Source organism: Somniosus microcephalus, chromosome 8 (genome assembly GCF_052327205.1).
Source record: "Somniosus microcephalus isolate GS21.2 chromosome 8, FLI_Smic_1.0, whole genome shotgun sequence".
NCBI lineage: Eukaryota > Metazoa > Chordata > Chondrichthyes > Squaliformes > Somniosidae > Somniosus > Somniosus microcephalus.
Window position 1 is genome coordinate 105,542,921 of NC_140994.1, and position 17,258 is coordinate 105,560,178.

Consider the following 17,258-nt stretch of genomic DNA (forward strand, 5'->3'; position numbering starts at 1 on the left):
TGGAGTGTTTTGGAGTGTTTGGGAGTATTTGCGAGTGTTCTGGCCTGTTTTGGAGTGTTTGGGAGTGACCGTTTAGAAGCGAGTGTTTGGGAGTGTTTTGCTGTGTTTTGGTGTGTTTTGGCGTGTTTGGGAGTGTTCGGGAGTGTTTCGGAGTGTTTTGGCCGATTTTGCAGTGTTCGGGAGTGACGGTTCAGAAGCGAGTGTTTGGGAGTGTTTGGGAGTGACTGTTTAGAAGCGAGTGTTTTGGAGCGTTTTGGTGTGTTCTGGAATGTTTTGGAGCGTTTGGGCGAGTTTGGGACTGTTTTGGCCTGTTTTGGAGTGTTTGGGAGTGACTGTTTAGAAGCAAGTGTTTTGGAGTGTTTTGGAGAGCTTTGGAGTGTATGGGACAGCTTTGGAGTTTTTTTTGTCTGTTTTGGAGTGTTTTGGAGTGAGTGGTTAGGAGCGAGTGATTTGGAGTGTTTTGGAGTGACTGTTTAGAAGCGAGTGATTTGGAGTGTTCTGGAAGGTTTCGGAGTGTATGGGACTGTTTTGGAGGGTTTGGGAGTGTGTTGGAGTCTGTTGGAGTGAGTGTATAGCAGCGAGTGTTTTGGTGTGTTTTGGACCGTTTTACAGTTTTCAGGTGTGTTTTGGAGTGTTTTGGAGTGTTTCGAAGTGTTTTGGCGTATTTATGACTGTTTTGGAGTGTTTCAGAGTGTTTTGGAGGATTTCGGATTGAATATTTAGGGGCGAGTGCTTGGGAGAGTTTTGTTCTGTTTTGGAGTGGTTAGGAGCGAGTGTTATGGAGTGTTTTGGAGTGTTTGGCAGTGACTGTTTAGAAGCGAGTGTTTGGGAGTGTTTTAGTGTGTTTTGGTGTGTTTTGGAGTCTTTGGGAGTGTTTTGGTGTGCTTTGGTGTGCTTTGGAGTGTCTGTTTAGAAGCGAGTGTTTTGGAGCGTTTTGCAGTGTTTCGGTGTGCTTTTGAGTTTTGGAGTGTTTTGGAGTGCTTTGGAGTGTCTGTTTAGAAGCGAGTGTTTTGGAGTGTATGGGAGTGTTTGGGAGTGAAGGTTTAGAAGCGAGTGTTTGGTAGTGTTTGGGAGTGAATGTTTAGAAGCAAGTGTTTTGGAGTGTTTTGGAGAGCTTTGGAGTGTATGGGGCAGTTTTGGAGTTTTATTTGTCTGTTTTGGAGTGTTTTGTAGTGAGTGGTTAGGAGCGAGTGTTTTGGAGTGCTTCGGAGTGACTGTTTAGAAGCGAGTGTTTTGGTGTGTTTTGGTGTGTTTTGAAGTGTTTTGGAGTGTTTGGGAGTGACGGTTTAGAAGCGAGTGTTTGGAGTGTTTTGGTGTGTTTTGGTGTGTTTTGGAGTGTTTGGGAGTGACGGTTTAGAAGCGAGTGTTTGGGAGTGTTTTGATGTGTTTTGGTGTGTTTTGGAGTGTTTGGGAGTGTTTGGGAGTGTTTGGGAGTGTTTTAGCCTGTTTTGGAGTGTTTGCGAGTGACGGTTTAGAAGGGAGTGTTTGGGGGTGTTTGGGAGTGTCTGTTTAGAAGCGAGTGTTTTGGAGTGTTTTGGAGAACTTTGGAGTGTATGGGACAGTTTTGGAGTGTTTTGGAGTGTTTTGGAGCGTTTCGGTGTGCTTTTGAGTTTTGGAGTATTTTGGAGTGTTTTGGAGTGTTTGGGAGTATTTGGGAGTGTTCTGGCCTGTTTTGGAGTGTTTGGGAGTGACCGTTTAGAAGTGAGTGTTTGGGAGTGTTTTGGTGTGTTTTGGTGTGTTTGGGAGTGTTCGGGAGTGTTTCGGAGTGTTTTGGCCTATTTTGCAGTGTTCGGGAGTGACGGTTCAGAAGCGAGTGCTTGGGAGTGTTTGGGAGTGACTGTTTAGAAGCGAGTGTTTTGGAGTGTTTTGGTGTGTTTTGGAGTGTTTTGGAGCGTTTGGGCGAGTTTGGGACTGTTTTGGCCTGTTTTGGAGTGTTTGGGCGTGACGGTTTAGAAGCGAGTGTTTGGGGGTGTTTGGGAGTGACTGTTTAGAAGCGAGTGTTTTGGAGTGTTTTGGAGAGCTTTGGAGTGTATGGGACAGCTGTGGAGTTTTTTTTGTCTGTTTTGGAGTGTTTTGGAGTGAGTGGTTAGGAGCGAGTGATTTGGAGTGTTTTGGAGTGACTGTTTAGAAGCGAGTGATTTGGAGTGTTCTGGAAGGTTTCGGAGTGTATGGGACTGTTTTGGAGGGTTTGGGAGTGTGTTGGAGTGTATTGGAGTGAGTGTATAGCAGCGAGTGTTTTGGTGTGTTTTGGACTTTTTTACAGTTTTCAGGTGTGTTTTGGAGTGTTTCGAAGTGTTTTGGGGCATTTATGACTGTTTTGGAGTGCTTCAGAGTGTTTTCGAGGGTTTCGGATTGAGTATTTAGGGGCGAGTGCTTGGGAGTGTTTTGTTCTATTTTGGAGTGGTTAGGAGCGAGTGTTATGGAGTGTTTTGGAGTGTTTGGCAGTGACTGTTTAGAAGCGAGTGTTTGGGAGTGTTTTAGTGTGTTTTGGTGTGTTTTGGAGTGTTTTGGAGTGTTTCGGAGTGACGGTTTAGAAGCGCGTGCTTTAGAGTGTTTTGGAGCGTTTTGCAGTGTTTCGGTGTGTTTTGAGTTTTGGAGTGTTTGGGAGTGTTTGGGAGTAACTGTTTAGAAGCGAGTGTTTGGGAGTGTTTTGGAGAACCTTGGAGTGTATGGGACAATTTTGGAGTGTTTTGGAATGTTTTGGAGTGTTTTGGAGTGTGTGCTTAGAAGCGAGTGTTCTGGAGTGTTTTGGCCTGTTTTGGAGTGTTTGGGAGTGACTGTTTAGAAGCGAGTGTTTTGGAGTGTTTTGGAGGGTTTCGGATTGAGCATTTAGGGGCGAGTGCTTGGGACTGCTTTGGAGTGATTTTTTCTGTTTTGGATTGGTTAGGAGCGAGTGTTTTGGAGTGTTTTTGAGTGTTTTGTAGTATGTGCTTAGAAGCCAGTGTTTTGGAGTGTTTTGGAGTGATTTGGTGTGCTTTGGAGTGCTTTTGAGTGTTTTGGAACGTTTTGGAGCGTTTTGGTGAGCTTTTGAGTTTTGGAGTGTTTTGGCGTGTTTTGGAGTGCTTTGGAGTGTCTGTTTAGAAGCGAGTGTTTTGAAGTGTTTGGGAGTGTTTGGGAGTGACGGTTTAGAAGCGAGTGTTTGGTAGTGTTTGGGAGTGACTGTTTAGAAGCAAGTGTTTTGGAGTGTTTTGGAGAGCTTTGGAGTGTATGGGGCAGTTTTGGAGTTTTATTTGTCTCTTTTGGAGTGTTTTGTAGTGAGTGGTTAGGAGCGAGTGTTTTGGAGTGCTTCGGAGTGACTGTTTAGAAGCGAGTGTTTTGGTGTGTTTTGGTGTGTTTTGAAGTGTTTTGGAGTGTTTGGGAGTGACGGTTTAGAAGCGAGTGTTTGGAGTGTTTGGGAGTGACTGTTTAGAAGCGAATGTTTGGGAGTGTTTTGGTGTGTTTTGGTGTGTTTTGGAGTGTTTGGGAGTGTTTCGGAGTGTTTTGGCCTATTTTGCAGTGTTCGGGAGTGACGGTTCAGAAGCGAGTGTTTGGGAGTGTTTGGGAGTGTTTGCGAGTGACTGTTTAGAAGCAAGTGTTTTGGAGTGTTTTGGAAAGCTTTGGAGTGTATGGGGCAGTTTTGGAGTTTTATTTGTCTGTTTTGTAGTGTTTTGGAGTGATTGGTTAGGAGCGCGTGTTTTGGAGTGTTTCGGAGTGACGGTTTAGAAGCGAGTGTTTGGTAGTGTTTGGGAGTGACTGTTTAGAAGCAAGTGCTTGGGAGTGTTTTGGTGTGTTTTGGAGTGTTTTGGAGCGTTTGGGAGTGTTTGGGAGTGTTTTGGCCTGTTTTGGAGTGTTTGGGAGTGATGGTTTAGAAGCGAGTGTTTGGGAGTGACTGCTTAGAAGCGAGTGTTTGGGAGTGTTTGGGAGAGCTTTGAGTGTATGGGGCAGTTTTGAGTTTTATTTGTCTGTTTTGGAGTGTATTGGAGTGAGTGGTTAGGAGCGAGTGTTTTGGAGTGTTTCGGAGTGACTGTTTAGAAGCGAGTGTTTGGGAGTGTTTTGGTGTGTTTTGGAGTGTTTTGGAGCGTTTGGGCGTGTTTGGGACTGTTTTGGCCTGTTTTGGAGTGTTTGGGAGTGACGGTTTAGAAGTGAGTGTTTGGGGGTGTTTGGGAGTGACTGTTTCGAAGCGAGTGTTTTGGAGTGTTCTGGAGAGCTTTGGAGTGTATGGGACAGCTTTGGAGTTTTTTTTGAGTGTTTTGGAGTGACTGTTTAGATGCGAGTGTTTTGGAGTGTTCTGGAAGGTTTCGGAGTGTATGGGACTGTTTTGGAGGGGTTGGGAGTGCCTTGGAGTGCTTGTAAAGCAGCGAGTGTTTTGGTGCCTTTTGGACTGTTTTACAGTTTTCAGGTGTGTTTTTGAGTGTTTTGGAGGGTTTCGGATTGAGTAATTAGGGGCCAGTGCTTCGGAGTGTTTTGTTCTGTTTTGGAGTGGTTAGGAGCGAGTGTTTTGGAGTGCTTTGGAGTGTTTGCTTAGAAGATAGTGTTTTGGAGCGTTTTGGAGCGTTTAGGTACGCTTTTGAGATTTGGAGTGTTTTGGTATGCTTTGGAGTGTTTTGGAGCGTTTCGGTGTGCTTTTGAGTTTTGGAGTGCTTTGGAGTGTCTGTTTAGAAGCGAGTGTTTTGGAGTGTATGTGAGTGTTTGGGAGTGACTGTTTAGAAGCGAGTGTTTGGGAGTGTTTTGGTGTATTTGGCAGTGTTTTGGAGTGTTTGGGAGTGACGGTTTAGAAGCGAGTGTTTGGGATTGACTGTTTACAAGCGAGTGTTTTGGAGTGTTTTGGAGCGTTTCGGTGTGCTTTTGAGTTTTGGAGTGTTTTGGAGTGTTTTGGAGTGTTCTGGAGTGCTTTGGAGTGTCTGTTTAGAAGCGAGTGTTTGGAGTGTATGGGAGTGTTTGGGAGTGACTGTTTAGAAGCGAATGTTTGGGAGTGTTTTGGTGTGTTTTGGTGTGCTTTGAAGTGACAGTTTAGAAGCGAGTGTTTGGGGGTGTTTGGGAGTGACTGTTTAGAAGCGAGTGTTTTGGAGTGTTTAGGAGAGCTTTGGAGTGTATGGGACAGCTTTGGAGTTTTTTTTGTCTGTTTTGGAGTGTTTTGTAGTGAGTGGTTAGGAGCGAGTGATTTGGAGTGTTTTGGAGTGTTTGGGAGTGTTTTGGCGTATTTATGACTGTTTTGGAGTGTTTCAGAGTGTTTTGGAGGGTTTCGGATTGAGTATTTAGGGCCGTGTGCTTGGGAGTGTTTTGTTCTGTTTTGGAGTGGTTAGGAGCGAGTGTTTTGGAGTGTTTTGGAGTGCGCTGGAGTGTCTGTTTAGAAACGAGTGTTTTGGAGTGTTTTGGTGTGCATTGGAGTGTCTGTTTAGAAGCGAGTGTTTTGGGGCGTTTTGGAGTGTTTCGGTGTGCTTTTGAGTTTTGGAGTGTTTTGGAGTGTTTTGGACTGCTTTGGAGTGTCTGTTTAGAAGCGAGTGTATGGGAGTGTTTGGGAGTGAAGGTTTAGAAGCGAGTGTTTGGGAGCGTTTGGGAGTGACTGTTTAGAAGCGAGTGTTTGGGAGTGTTTTCGTATGTTTTGTTGTGTTTTGGAGTGTTTTGGAGTGTCTGGGAGTGTTTCGGAGTGCTTTGGCCTATTTTGCAGTGTTCGGGAGTGACGGTTTAGAGGCAAGTGTTTTGGAGTGTTTTGGAGAGCTTTGGAGTGTATGGGACAGCTTTGGAGTTTTTTTTGTCTGTTTTGGAGTGTTTTGGAGTGAGTGGTTAGGAGCGAGTGTTTTGGAGTGACTGTTTAAAAGCCAGTGTTTTGGAGTGTTCTGGAAGGTTTCGGAGTGTATGGGACTGTTTTGGAGGGTTTGGGAGTGCGTTGGAGTGCTTGTAAAGCAGCGAGTGTTTTGGTGCCTTTTGGACTGTTTTACAGTTTTCAGGTGTGTTTTGGAGTGCTTTGGAGTGTTTGCTTAGAAGATAGTGTTTTGGAGCGTTTTGAAGCGTTTAGGTACGCTTTTGAGATTTGGAGTGTTTTGGTATGCTTTGGAGTGTTTTGGAGCGTTTCGGTGTGCTTTTGAGTTTTGGAGTGCTTTGGAGTGTCTGTTTAGAAGCGAGTGTTTTGGAGTGTATGTGAGTGTTTGGGAGTGACTGTTTAGAAGCGAGTGTTTGGGATTGTTTTGGTGTATTTGGCAGTGTTTTGGAGTGTTTGGGAGTGACGGTTTAGAAGCGAGTGTTTGGGAGCGTTTGGGAGTGACTGTTTAGAAGCGAATGTTTGGGAGTGTTTTGGAGTGTTTTGGAGTGTTTGGGAGTGACGGTTTAGAAGTGAGTGTTTGGGATTGACTGTTTAGAAGCGAGTGTTTTGGAGTGTTTTGGAGCGTTTCGGTGTGCTTTTGAGTTTTGGAGTGTTTTGGAGTGTTCTGGAGTGCTTTGGAGTGTCTGTTTAGAAGCGAGTGTTTGGAGTGTATGGGAGTGTTTGGGAGTGACTGTTTAGAAGCGAATGTTTGGGAGTGTTTTGGTGTGTTTTGGTGTGCTTTGGAGTGACAGTTTAGAAGCGAGTGTTTGGGGGTGTTTGGGAGTGACTGTTTAGAAGCGAGTGTTTTGGAGTGTTTAGGAGAGCTTTGGAGTGTATGGGACAGCTTTGGAGTTTTTTTTTGTCTGTTTTGGAGTGGGTTGGAGTGAGTGGTTAGGAGCGAGTGATTTGGAGTGTTTTGGAGTGTTTGGGAGTGTTTTGGCGTATTTATGACTGTTTTGGAGTGTTTCAGAGTGTTTTGGAGGGTTTCGGATTGAGTAATTAGGGGCAAGTGCTTGGGAGTGTTTTGTTCTGTTTTGGAGTGATTAGGAGCGAGGGTTTTGGAGTGTTTTGGAGTGTTTGCTTAGAAGCTAGTGTTTTGGAGCGTTTTGGAGCGTTTAGGTACGCTTTTGAGGTTTGCAGCGTTTTGGAGTGTTTTGGTGTGCTTTGGAGTGTTTTGGAGCGTTTCGGTGTGCTTTTGAGTTTTGGATGTTTTGGAGTGCTTTGGAGTGTCTGTTTAGAAGCGAGTGTTTTGGAGTGAATGGGAGTGTTTGGGAGTGACTGTTTAGAAGCGAATGTTTGGGAGTGTTTTGGTGTGTTTTGGAGTGTTTTGGAGTGTTTGGGAGTGAAGGTTTAGAAGCGAGTGTTTGGGAGTGTTTGGGAGTGACGGTTTAGAAGCGAGTGTTTGGGAGTGTTTTGGTGTGTTTTGGTGAAGGTCGAGTGTTTGGGAGTGTATGGAGTGACGGTTAGAAGCGAGTGTTTGGGAGTGGTTTTGGTGTGTTTGTGTTGGGTGTGGTGTTGATTGGAGTGTTTGGAGTGTTTTGGCCTATTTTTGGGAGTGTGACGCTTATAGCGAGTGTTGGGGTGTGGGAGTGACTGTTTAGAAGCGAGTGTTTGGGAGTGTTTGTGGTGTTTTGGAGTGTTTGGAGTGTTTGGAGTGTTTGAGGCTTTTAGAGTGTTTGGGAGTGAAGGTTTCGAAGCGAGTGTTGGGGTGTTTGGGAGTGACTGTTTGGAAGCGAGTGTTGGGAGTGTTTTGGTGTTTTGAGTGTTTGGAGTGTTTTGGCCTGTTTTGGAGTGTTAGGGAGTGGACGCTTTAGAAGCGAGTGTTTGGAGTGTATGGGAGTGTTGGGAGTGACTGTTTAGAAGCGAGTGTTTGGGAGTGTTTTGTGTGTTTTGGAGTGTTTTGAAGCGTTTGGGCGTGTTGGGAGTGTTTTGGCCTGTTTAGAGTGTTTGGAGTGACGGTTAGAAGCGAGTGTTGGGGTGTTTGGGAGTGCCTGTTTAGAAGCGAGTGTTTTGGAGCGTTTTGGAGTGTTTCGGTGTGCGTTGAGTTGTGGATGTTTGGAGTGCTTGGAGTGTCTGTGTTTAGAAGTGAGTGTTTTGGAGTGTATGGAGTGTTTGGGAGTGACTGTTAGAAGCGAGTGTTTGGAGTGTTTGTGTGTTTTGGAGCGTTTGGAGTGTTTGGGAGTGACGGTTAGAAGCGAGTGTTGGAGTGTTCTGGAAGGTTCGGAGTGTATGGGTCTGTTTTGGAGTTTTTTTGTCTGTTTGGAGTGTTTTGGAGTGAGTGGTTAGGAGCCAGTGTTTTGGAGTGTTTGGAGTGACTGTTTAGAGGCCAGTGTTTTGGAGTGTTCTGGAAGGTGTCGGAGTGTATGGGACTGTTTTGGAGGGTTTGGAGTGTTTTGGCCTGTTTTGGAGTGTTTGGGAGTGACGCTTTAGAAGCGAGTGTTTGGGATTGTTTGGAGTGACTGTTAGAAGCGAGTGTTTGGAGTGTTTTGGTGTGTTTGGAGTGTTTTGGAGTGGCGGTTTAGAAGCGAGTGTTTGGAGTGTTTGGAGTGACTGTTTAGAAGCGAGTGTTTGGAGTGTTTTGGAGTGTTTGCTTAGAAGCTAGTGTTTTGGAGCGTTTTGGAGCGTTTAGGTACGCTTTTGAGGTTTGCAGCGCTTGGAGTGTTTTGGTGTGCTTTGGAGTGTTTTGGAGCGTTTCGGTGTGCTTTGAGTTTTGGATGTTTTGGAGTGCTTTGAGTGTCTGTTTAGAAGCGAGTGTTTTGGAGTGAATGGGAGTGTTTGGGAGTGACTGTTTAGAAGCGAATGTTTGGGAGTGTTTTGGTGTGTTTTGGAGTGTTTTGAGTGTTTGGGAGTGTTTTGGCCTGTTTTGGAGTGTTTGGGAGTGAAGGTTTAGAAGCGAGTGTTTGGAGTGTTTGGGAGTGACTGTTTAGAAGCGAGTGTTTGGGAGTGTTTTGGTGTGTTTTGCAGTGTTTTGGAGTGTTTGGGAGTGTTTCAGAGTGTTATGGCCTATTTTGCAGTGTTCGGGAGTGACTGTTTAGAAGCGAGTGTTTGGGAGTGTTTTGTTGTGTTTTGGAATGTTTTGAAGCGTTTGGGCGTGTTTGGGAGTGTTTTGGCCTGTTTTAGAGTGTTTGGGAGTGACGGTTTAGAAGCGAGTGTCTGGGGGTGTTTGGAATTCCTGTTTAGAAGCGAGTGTTTTGGAGAGCTTTGGAGTGTATGGGACAGCTTTGGAGTTTTTTTTGTCTGTTTTGGAGTGTTTTGAATGACTGTTTAGAAGCGAGTGTTTTGGAGTGTTTTGGAAGGTTCGGAGTGTACGGGACTGATTTGGAGGGTTTGGGAGTGTGTTGGAGTGAGTGTATAGCAGCGAGTGTTTTGGTGTGTTTTGGACAGTTTTACAGTTTTCAGGTGTGTTTTTGAGTGTTTCGAAGTGTTTTGGAGTATTTATGACTGTTTGGAGTGTTTCAGAGTGTTATGGAGGGTTTCGGATTGAATATTTAGGGGCGAGTGCTTGGGAGTGTTTTGTTCTGTTTTGGAGTGGTTAGGAGCGAGTGTTTTGGAGTGTTTCGGAGTGCGTTGGAGTGTGTTTAGAAGCGAGTGTTTGGAGTGTTTGGGAGTGTTTTAGTGTGTTTTGGTGTGTTTTGGAGTGTTTTGGAGTGTTTGGGAGTGACGGTTTAGAAGCGCGTGCTTTGTGGAGTGCTTTGGAGCGTTTTGGAGTGTTTTGGTGTGCTTTGGAGTGTCTGTTTAGAAGCGAGTGTTTTGGAGCGTTTGGAGTGTTTTGGTGTGCTTTTGAGTTTTGGAGTGTTTTGGAGTGTTTTTTTAAGTGCTTTGGAGTGTCTGTTTAGAAGCGAGTGTTTTGGAGTGTATGGGAGTGTTTGGGAGTGACTGTTTAGAAGCGAGTGTTTGGGAGTGTTTTGGTGTGTTTTGCAGCGTTTTGGAGTGTTTGGGAGTGACGGTTTAGAAGCGAGTGTTGGGAGTGTTCTGGAAGGTTTCGGAGTGTATGGGACTGTTTGGAGTTTTTTTGTCTGTTTGGAGTGTTTTGGAGTGAGTGGTTAGGAGCCAGTGTTTTGGAGTGTTTTGGAGTGACTGTTTAGAAGCCAGTGTTTTGGAGTGTTCTGGAAGGTGTCGGAGTGTATGGGACTGTTTTGGAGGGTTTGGGAGTGTGTTGGAGTGTGTTGGAGTGAGTGTATAGCAGCGAGTGGTTTGGTGCGTTTTGGACTGTTTTACAGTTTTCAGGTGTGTTTTTGAGTGTTTTGGAGGGTTTCGGATTGAGTAATTAGGGGCAAGTGCTTGGAGTGTTTTGTTCTGTTTTGGAGTGATTAGGAGCGAGTGTTTTGGAGTGTTTTGGAGTGTTTGCTTAGAAGCTAGTGTTTTGGAGCGTTTTGGAGCGTTTAGGTACGCTTTTGAGGTTTGCAGCGTTTTGGAGTGTTTTGGTGTGCTTTGGAGTGTTTTGGAGCGTTTCGGTGTGCTTTTGAATTTTGGATGTTTTGGAGTGCTTGGAGTGTCTGTTTAGAAGCGAGTGTTTTGGAGTGAATGGGAGTGTTTGGGAGTGACTGTTTAGAAGCGAATGTTTGGGAGTGTTTTGGTGTGTTTTGGAGTGTTTTGGAGTGTTTGGGAGTGAAGGTTTAGAAGCGAGTGTTTGGGAGTGTTTGGGAGTGACGGTTTAGAAGCGAGTGTTTGGGAGTGTTTTGGTGTGTTTTGGTGTGTTTTGGAGTGTTTGGGAGTGTTTGGAGTGTTTTGGCCTATTTTGGAGTGTTTGGGAGTGACGCTTTAGAAGCGAGTGTTTGGGGTGTTGGGAGTGACTGTTTAGAAGCGAGTGTTTGGGAGTGTTTTGGTGTGTTTTGGAGTGTTTTGGAGTGTTTGGGAGTGTTTTGGCCTGTTTTGGAGTGTTGGGTGTGAAGGTTTAGAAGCGAGTGTTTGGGCGTGTTTGGGAGTGACTGTTTAGAAGCGAGTGTTTGGGAGTGTTTTGGTGTGTTTTGGAGTGTTTGGGAGTGTTTTGGCCTGTTTTGGAGTGTTTGGGAGTGACGCTTTAGAAGCGAGTGTTTGGATTGTTTGGGAGTGACTGTTTAGAAGCGAGTGTTTGGGAGTGTTTTGGTGTGTTTTGGAGTGTTTTGGAGTGGCGGTTTAGAAGCGAGTGTTTGGAGTGTTTGGGAGTGACTGTTTAGAAGCGAGTGTTTGGGAGTGTTTTGGAGTGTTTGCTTAGAAGCTAGTGTTTTGGAGCGTTTTGGAGCGTTTAGGTACGCTTTTGAGGTTTGCAGCGCTTTGGAGTGTTTTGGTCTGCTTTGGAGTGTTTTGGAGCGTTTCGGTGTGCTTTTGAGTTTTGGATGTTTTGGAGTGCTTTGGAGTGTCTGTTTAGAAGCGAGTGTTTTGGAGTGAATGGGAGTGTTTGGGAGTGACTGTTTAGAAGCGAATGTTTCGGAGTGTTTTGGTGTGTTTTGGAGTGTTTTGGAGTGTTTGGGAGTGTTTTGGCCTGTTTTGGAGTGTTTGGGAGTGAAGGTTTAGAAGCGAGTGTTTGGGAGTGTTTGGGAGTGACTGTTTAGAAGCGAGTGTTTGGGAGTGTTTTGGTGTGTTTTGCAGTGTTTTGGAGTGTTTGGGAGTGTTTCGGAGTGTTATGGCCTATTTTGCAGTGTTCGGGAGTGACGGTTTAGAAGCGAGTGTTTGGGAGTGTTTGAGAGTGACTGTTTAGAAGCGAGTGTTTGGGAGTGTTTTGGTGTGTTTTGGAGTGTTTTGAAGCGTTTGGGCGTGTTTGGGAGTGTTTGGCCTGTTTTAGAGTGTTTGGGAGTGACGGTTTAGAAGCGAGTGTCTGGGGGTGTTTGGGAGTGCCTGTTTAGAAGCGAGTGTTTTGGAGAGCTTTGGAGTATATGGGACAGCTTTGGAGTTTTTTTTGTCTGTTTTGGAGTGTTTTGGAGTGAGTGGTTAGGAGCGAGTGATTTGGAGAGTTTTGGAGTGACTGTTTAGAAGCGAGTGTTTTGGAAGGTTTCGGAGTGTACGGGACTGTTTTGGAGGGTTTGGGAGTGTGTTGGAGTGTGTTGGAGTGAGTGTATAGCAGCGAGTGTTTTGGTGTGTTTTGGACAGTTTTACAGTTTTCAGGTGTGTTTTTGAGTGTTTCGAAGTGTTTTGGCGTATTTATGACTGTTTTGGAGTGTTTCAGAGTGTTATGGAGGGTTTCGGATTGAGTATTTAGGGGCGAGTGCTTGGGAGTGTTTTGTTCTGTTTTGGAGTGGTTAGGAGCGAGTGTTTTGGAGTGTTTCGGAGTGCGTTGGAGTGTGTTTAGAAGCGAGTGTTTTGGAGTGTTTGGGAGTGTTTTAGTGTGTTTTGGTGTGTTTTGGAGTGTTTTGGAGTGTTTGGAGTGACGGTTTAGAAGCGCGTGCTTTGTGGAGTGCTTTGGAGCGTTTGGAGTGTTTTGGTGTGCTTTGGAGTGTCTGTTTAGAAGCGAGTGTTTTGTGGTGTGTTTGGAGTGTTTTAGTGTGTTTTGGTGTGTTTTGGAGTGTTTTGGAGTGTTTGGGGAGTGACGGTTTAGAAGCGCGTGCTTTGTGGAGTCTTTTGGAGCGTTTTGGAGTGTTTCGGTGTGCTTTTGAGTTTTGGAGTGTTTTGGAGTGTTTTGGAGTGCTTTGGAGTGTCTGTTTAGAAGCGAGTGTTTTGGAGTGTATGGGAGTGTTTGGGAGTGACTGTTTAGAAGCGAGTGTTTGGGAGTGTTTTGGTGTGTTTTGCAGCGTTTTGGAGTGTTTGGGAGTGACGGTTTAGAAGCGAGTGTTTGGGAGTGTTCTGGAAGGTTTCGGAGTGTATGGGACTGTTTTGGAGTTTTTTTGTCTCTTTTGGAGTGTTTTGGAGTGAGTGGTTAGGAGCCAGTGTTTTGGAGTGTTTTGGAGTGACTGTTTAGAAGCCAGTGTTTTGGAGTGTTCTGGAAGTGTCGGAGTGTATGGGACTGTTTTGGAGGGTTTGGGAGTGTGTTGGAGTGTGTTGGAGTGAGTGTATAGCAGCGAGTGGTTTGGTGCGTTTTGGACTGTTTTACAGTTTTCACGTGTGTTTTTGAGTGTTTTGGAGGGTTTCGGATTGAGTAATTAGGGGCAAGTGCTTGGGAGTGTTTTGTTCTGTTTTGGAATGATTAGGAGCGAGTGTTTTGGAGTGTTTGCTTAGAAGCTAGTGTTTTGGAGCGTTTTGGAGCGTTTAGGTACGCTTTTGAGGTTTGCAGCGTTTTGGAGTGTTTTGGTGTGCTTTGGAGTGTTTTGGAGCGTTTCGGTGTGCTTTTGAGTTTTGGATGTTTTGGAGTGCTTTGGAGTGTCTGTTTGGAAGCGAGTGTTTTGGAGTGAATGGGAGTGTTTGGGAGTGACTGTTTAGAAGCGAATGTTTGGGAGTGTTTTGGTGTGTTTTGGAGTGTTTTGGAGTGTTTGGGAGTGTTTTGGCCTGTTTTGGAGTGTTTGGGAGTGAAGGCTTAGAAGCGAGTGTTTGGGAGTGTTTGGGAGTGACTATTTAGAAGCGAGTGTTTGGGAGGGTTTTGGTGTGTTTTGGTGTGTTTTGGAGTGTTTGGGAGTGTTTGGAGTGTTTTGGCCTGTTTTGGAGTGTTTGGGAGTGACGCTTTAGAAGCGAGTGTTTGGGGGTGTTTGGGAGTGACTTTAGAAGCGAGTGTTTGGGAGTGTTTTGGTGTGTTTTGGAGTGTTTTGGAGTGTTTGGGAGTGATTTGGCCTGTTTTGGAGTGTTTGGGAGTGAAGGTTAGAAGCGAGTGTTTGGGAGTGTTTGGGAGTGACTGTTTAGAAGCGAGTGTTTGGGAGTGTTTTGGTGTGTTTTGGAGTGTTTGGAGTGTTTGGGAGTGTTTTGGCCTGTTTTGGAGTGTTTGGGAGTGACGCTTTAGAAGCGAGTGTTTGGGGGTGTTTGGGAGTGACTGTTTAGAAGCGAGTGTTTGGGAGTGTTTTGGTGTGTTTTGGAGTGTTTTGGAGTGTTTGGAGTGTTTTGGCCTGTTTTGGAGTGTTTGGGAGTGAAGGTTTAGAAGCGAGTGTTTGGGAGTGTTTGGGAGTGACTGTTTAGAAGCGAGTGTTTGGGAGTGTTTTGGTGTGTTTTGGAGTGTTTGGGAGTGTTTGGGAGTGTTTTGGCCTGTTTTGGAGTGTTTGGGAGTGACGCTTTAGAAGCGAGTGTTTGGGATTGTTTGGGAGTGACTGTTTAGAAGCGAGTGTTTGGGAGTGTTTTGGTGTTTTGGAGTGTTTTGGAGTGGCGGTTTAGAAGCGAGTGTTTGGAGTGTTTGGGAGTAACTGTTTAGAAGCGAGTGTTTGGGAGTGTTTGGGAGTGACTGTTTAGAAGCGAGTGTTTGGGAGTGTTTTGGTGTGTTTTGGAGTGTTTGGGAGTGTTTGGGAGTGTTTTGGCCTGTTTTGGAGTGTTTGGGAGTGACGCTTTAGAAGCGAGTGTTTGGGATTGTTTGGGAGTGACTGTTTAGAAGCGAGTGTTTGGGAGTGTTTTGGTGTGTTTTGGAGTGTTTTGGAGTGGCGGTTTAGAAGCGAGTGTTTGGAGTGTTTGGGAGTGACTGTTTAGAAGCGAGTGTTTGGAAGTGTTTTCGTGTGTTTTGCAGTGTTTTGGAGTGTTTGGGAGTGTTTCGGAGTGTTATGGCCTATTTTGCAGTGTTCGGGAGTGACGGTTTAGAAGCGAGTGCTTGGGAGTGTTTTGGTGTGTTTTGGAGTGTTTTGAAGCGTTTGGGCGTGTTTGGGAGTGTTTTGGCCTGTTTTAGAGTGTTTGGGAGTGACGGTTTAGAAGCGAGTGTTTGGGGGTGTTTGGGAGTGTCTGTTTAGAAGCGAGTGTTTTGGAGAGCTTTGGAGTGTATGGGACAGCTTTGGAGTTTTTTTTGTCTGTTTTGGAGTGTTTTGGAGTGAGTGGTTAGGAGCGAGTGATTTGGAGTGTTTTGGAGTGACTGTTTAGAAGCGAGTGTTTTGGAGTGTTTTGGAAGGTTTCGGAGTGTACGGGACTGTTTTGGAGGGTTTGGGAGTGTGTTGGAGTGAGTGTATAGCAGCGAGTATTTTGGTGCGTTTTGGACTGTTTTACAGTTTTCAGGTGTGTTTTTGAGTGTTTTGGAGTGTTTCGAAGTGTTTTGGCGTGTTTATGACTGTTTTGGAGTGTTTTAGAGTGTTTTGGAGGGTTTCGGATTGAGTATTTAGGGGCGAGTGCTTGGGAGTGTTTTGTTCTGTTTTGGAGTGGTTAGGAGCGAGTGTTTTGGAGCGTTTCGGTGTGCTTTTGAGTTTGGAGTGTTCTGGAGTGCTTTGGAGTGTCTGTTTAGAAGCGAGTGTTTTGAGAGTGTTTTGGTCTGTTTTGGTGTGTTTTGGAGTGTTTGGGAGTGTTCTGGCCTGTTTTGGAGTGTTTGGGAGTGACGGTTTAGAAGCGAGTGTTTGGTAGTGTTTGGGAGTGACTGTTTAGAAGCAAGTGTTTTGGAGTGTTTTGGAGAGCTTTGGAGTGTATGGGGCAGTTTTGGAGTTTTATTTGTCTGTTTTGGAGTGTTTTGGAGTGAGTGGTTAGGAGCGAGTGTTTTGGAGTGTTTCGGAGTGACTGTTTAGAAGCGAGTGTTTTGGAGTGTTTTGGAGTGTTTGGGAGTGACGGTTTAGAAGCGAGTGTTTTGGAGCGTTTTGGAGTGTTTCGGTGTGCTTCTGAGTTTTGGAGTGTCTGTTTAGAAGCGAGTGTTTTGGAGTGTATGGGAGTATTTGGGAGTGACTGTTTAGAAGCGAGTGTTTGGGAGTGTTCTGGTGTGTTTTGGAGTGTTTTGGAGTGTTTGGGAGTGACGGTTTAGAAGCGAGTGTTTGGGAGCGTTTGGGAGTGACTGCTTAGAAGCGAGTGTTTGGGAGTGTTTTGGTGTGTTTTGTTGTGTTTTGGAGTGTTTGGGAGTGATTTGGCCTGTTTTGGAGTGTTTGGGAGTGACGGTTTAGAAGCGAGTGTTTGGGGGTGTTTGGAGTGACTGTTTAGAAGCGAGTGTTTTGGAGTGTTTTGGAGAGCTTTGGAGTGTATGGGACAGCTTTGGAGTTTTATTTGTGTTTTGGAGTTTTTTCGAGTGAGTGGTTAGGAGCGAGTGATTTGGAGTGTTTTGGAGTGACTGTTTAGAAGCGAGTGTTTCAGAGTGTTTTGGAGGGTTTCGGATTGAGTATTTAGGGGCGAGTGCTTGGGAGTGTTTTGTTCTGTTTTGGATTGGTTAGGAGCGAGTGTTTTGGAATGTTTTGGAGTGTTTTAGAGTGCGTTGGTGTGTCTGTTTAGAAGTGAGTGTTTTGGAGTGTTTGGGAGTTTTTGGCAGTGGACTGTTTAGAAGCGAGTGTTTGGGAGTGTGTTTTGGTATGTTTTGGAGTCTTTTGGAGCGTCTTGGAGTGTTTTGGTGTTTTTTGGAGTGTCTGTTTAGAAGCGAGTGTTTTGGAGCGTTTTGGAGTGTTTCGGTGTGCTTTTGAGTTTTGGAGTGTTTTGGAGTGTTTTGGAGTGTCTGTTTAGAAGCGAGTGTTTTGGAGTGTATGGGAGTGTATGGGAGTGACTGTTTAGAAGCGAGTGTTTTGGAGCGTTTTGGAGAACTTTGGAGTGTATGGGACAATTTTGGAGTGTTTTGGAATGTTTTGGAGTGTTTTGGAGTGTGTGCTTAGAAGCGAGTGTTCTGGAGTGTTTTGGCCTTTTTTTTTAGTGTTTGGGAGTGACTGTTTAGAAGCGAGTGTTTTGGAGTGTTTTGGAGGGTTTCGGATTGAGTATTTAGGGGCGAGTGCTTGGGACTGTTTTGGAGTGTTTTTTTCTGTTTTGGATTGGTTAGGAGCGAGTGTTTTGGAGTGTTTTTGAGTGTTTTGGAGTATGTGCTTAGAAGCCAGTGTTTTGGAGTGTTTTGGAGTGATTTGGTGTGCTTTGGAGTGCTTTTGAGTGTTTTGGAGCGTTTTGGAGCGTTTTGATGAGCTTTTGAGTTTTGGAGTGTTTTGGCGTGTTTTGGAGTGCTTTGGAGTGTCTGTTTAGAAGCGAGTGTTTTGAAGTGTTTGGGAGTGTTTGGGAGTGACGGTTTAGAAGCGAGTGTTTGGTAGTGTTTGGGAGCGACTGTTTCGAAGCGAGTGTTTTGGAGTGTTTTGGAGAGCTTTGGAGTGTATGGGACAGCTTTGGAGTTTTTTTTGTGTTTTGGAGTTTTTTCGAGTGAGTGGTTAAGAGCGAGTGATTTGGAGTGTTTTGGAGTGACTGTTTAGAAGCGAGTGTTTCAGAGTGTTTTGGAGGGTTTCGGATTGAGTATTTAGGGGCGAGTGCTTGGGAGTTTTTTGTTCTGTTTTGGATTGGTTAGGAGCGAGTGTTTTGGAGTGTTTTGGAGTGTTTTAGAGTGCGTTGGTGTGTCTGTTTAGAAGTGAGTGTTTTGGAGTGTTTGGGAGTTTTTGGCAGTGACTGTTTAGAAGCGAGTGTTTGGGAGTGTGTTTTGGTATGTTTTGGAGTCTTTTGGAGCGTTTTGGAGTGTTTTGGTGTTTTTTGGAGTGTCTGTTTCGAAGCGAGTGTTTTGGAGCGTTTTGGAGTGTTTCGG